Source organism: Aplysia californica, unplaced genomic scaffold (genome assembly GCF_000002075.1).
Source record: "Aplysia californica isolate F4 #8 unplaced genomic scaffold, AplCal3.0 scaffold00118, whole genome shotgun sequence".
Classification (NCBI taxonomy): Eukaryota; Metazoa; Mollusca; class Gastropoda; order Aplysiida; family Aplysiidae; genus Aplysia; species Aplysia californica.
The window spans coordinates 233,465-236,869 of NW_004797388.1; positions in this window are offsets into that span (position 1 = coordinate 233,465).

A 3,405-nucleotide genomic window follows, 5' to 3' on the forward strand; every position below is an offset into this window, starting at 1 on the left:
ATTGTGGGTGCTTTACGCCAAAGAACATTAAAACATTTTGGGCGGCACTGCACGACCGTGCTCTATGGACGAACCGCGCCTGGTTGCATCCCATTCAGCCCGATCTGGCTATAACAGCCTTAGGAAGCAACACGTTTCCTAAATTATTTTGTAAACCATGTCAATGGGGACTTGATCAATTACAATAAATGATAAAATCTTTACTCATTAGATTTTTAGGAGGCTGGTCAAACCGAGAAGTGAGATATACATCTCAGCAAAAAAAATAATATGCACTCGATAACACATATTTCACATTTTCTGAAGTATTTTCTTTCTAAACGTGTCATCTTCTTTTAAACATAATAAAGTTGAAGGCTTCGGCAACTTACGTAACACGGTCTAAGATAAATAAATGTATCTTCACAGCAAAGTGCGCCATGGGGAAGAAAAATAGTTGAGAAATACGACCCCGAGGTAGCGACTGGCGACAACAATTGGAACGCTGTGAAAGAAAAAGAAGAGCATGCTCGCTATCTAGTGTCTCTGTATGAGGGACCTCCTATCTGGAGACGATGGTGGAATCGAGGGTGACAGCTCGTAAACACTTTCACTGTCTTCAGACTTGGTGTTAAAGCAATACCCTACCTAAACGTTCCTCCGCAATCTTCGTTAATATTACTACTGGCGAAATGCTATGAGCGTCAATGAAAAGAACATACAACTAGAGTTGTTAGCAAATGTGTGTGACGTATAGACAAAGTTTAAGCAAGAAACAGAATTGTTATTGTTCCTGGCTCTAACTTAGACGTCGCACTTTGCAGAAGTCGATACCAATGTTTCTCCAGTATTGAGTATTGGCCTTGAAAGGTGAAGACACTTAGTTTCATTTTAGCGAATAAACGATTCCGGGGAGTGGTGATGATTAGGAGCAGAGGCAGTAAATCACAATTACCCTTCAATAAAGGTAATATGGGCGTGTACGTACACGAGTAAACATGACCTTGGTAGCTTTTTGTGCTGAAGTAAAACGAGAAAGACGTTGACTTCTTAATTTGTACTTAACGTTATAAATAATTACAGTGGCCAACTTGACCTGAAACGTCAAACAAAGCCAAGGTTGTCGGAGATTGTTCTGGGAACCTTGCACTTTCTAGCAGACATGTTCTCCTCTTCTCCTGAGAACATGACAGGCGCTTGTCTGTTTATGAAGTCTCCCAGACCACACACAACGACCTGGAAGCGAAAATCTCGCCATAAAATCAGCGAATGTTATTAACCATCAGTCACTTTCGCTTCGGATCTCGCCGCAATCCTATCCGGCACCCACTCCATTGGCGTGAAACTCTACTCCGGCTCGCAGACTTTGCCGTCTCTCGTGGAGACTGGCGTGTTGATATTCCGGGGGATTCGTCAACACGCCGCCCCGCGCTGTAACTCTCCTAGCAAGGAGACGAGAATCATCGCATGTCTCGAAAGTTTCCGAGGGCTAATGAGAGCAGTTTGGACATGGAATACTGGACAAATATGGCATGGGGAAAAATTATGGGTGGAGGGAGGACGAGGGGAGCAGGATTGGGGGCGTCTTGGGTTAGGTTCGATCTGAAGGTGCGGGTAGCTTAATAAGAGTAACGGACACATGAGTCAAACTTGTGGGTTGTGCGGATTTTGTTCTAGGTGTCTATTTCTTCGCTGGGGACCGTCTGATCGCGCTATTAAAGCATTAGGTTCCTTTCGTAACTAGTATGCCTGGATAGTAGCTAAAGTTTTACCCCCAAAAAATGAACAAACAAAAGAAAAAAAGAAAGAAAAAAATATAACTGACAAAGACGTAAAGTCAAAAGTTTACATTTTTGTCTTGAAATAATATTTTATAGACAAGCCTTCTTCTCTTAACACAAAAGTTGATATTAATTCGACCCATCAAACCACGCGGAAAGGGGTTCAGTATATAATGCTTACGACGTGCAAATTAAGTCATCAGAAGAACTCAATAAAGGACTGACAAGAAAATATGTTAGGGACGAGGATAATTAAATTACTCCGAGTTTACATTAATTGATGACTTCATTATGTCTACGCATTATCCCAATACATTTGATAAATTGGTAACTACTTTCTTTCCCAAGTTGGAAGTAAAATTAGCACAGGGCTATCAAACATTCCACTCGTTATTCGGGGAGCTTTTTACTACTTCGTACGAAAACGAGAAAAGCTCAAACTTAAAAGAAGTACAGTCCCTCACAAAGATGTTCTTTGCCTTTAATATTAGAACGGTCCTTTTGAACACGAGAGGTTTTTCAAAATACAAATTTAAACAGATGCTCACAATTATCTGTTGCATTATTATCTTTTGAGGCACTGACTTTGTGGAAGTTGATGCTGTGGTTGTTGCTGTGGTTGTTGTTGTTATTGGTGATTTTTTGTCATTGTTGTTGTTGCTGTTGTTGTTGTTGCGGTTGCTGTTGCTGTCGTTGTTGTTGATGATTATTCTTGTCATTGTTGTTGTTGCTGTTGTTGTTGCTGTTGTTGTTGCTGTTGTTGTTGTTGTTGCTGTCGATGTCGTTGTTATTGATGATTTTTTTGTCATTGTTGCTGTTGTTGTTGCTGTTGCTGTCGTTGTTATTGATGATTGTTCTTGTCATTGTTGTTGTTGCTGTTGTTGTTGCTGTTGTTGTTGTTGATGTTGCTGTTATTTTTGTTGTTGCTGTTATTGCTGTTGTTGTTGTTGTTGTTGTTGTCATCGTCGTCGTTAATTCTCCTGAGACAGGGGTGTTCAGGCCTGCGCTCGTAGGTGTTTGCAGCTCTACAGCTGAGACTGCAATAGCAGAGACTCTCAGGATATTTCAGCACAAATAGTAACGATAACATCTACCCCCTCCTTCCTCCCAGCCCCACCCAACCCCCCTCCAGGCCCTTTTCCATGTTATTCTACCCCTCTACAGACACATACTTTCCATATAGTTTAATACGTTATGCTAATATCGCTCAACGTACAAAGAACTTCCGCTAAATATTTGCATTTTTCATTTTTTTAATCCCACAGGGATCGTCTTATATTTGAATAAACATAATAATACTTACACTTGAATAGATTTTGTATTTGAGAAAACTACCTCAACAGCTCGCTCGATTTTATGGCTCCTGTTCTCTTGCTCGCTCGTCGGTCCTGAGTACTATTATAACCGAGCGGACCTGCAGATTACGAATAAAAGCACACAATGAAATAGAACCCTCTCCTGTGGCAGGGTTTGTCTGCTGTGGACCTGTCCACTCCATCCAGACCTCATAGTGGTCGGGAAAAGCAAACAGATGAAAAAGGCATTAGGTACTCGCTACGCGCGCCACTTTGTGCTGCCATCGGGATCGTCGGTTTTCAACGTGTTTGTTTGATATGTGGTGTTTGTGTTCGTGTGTGTGTGTGTG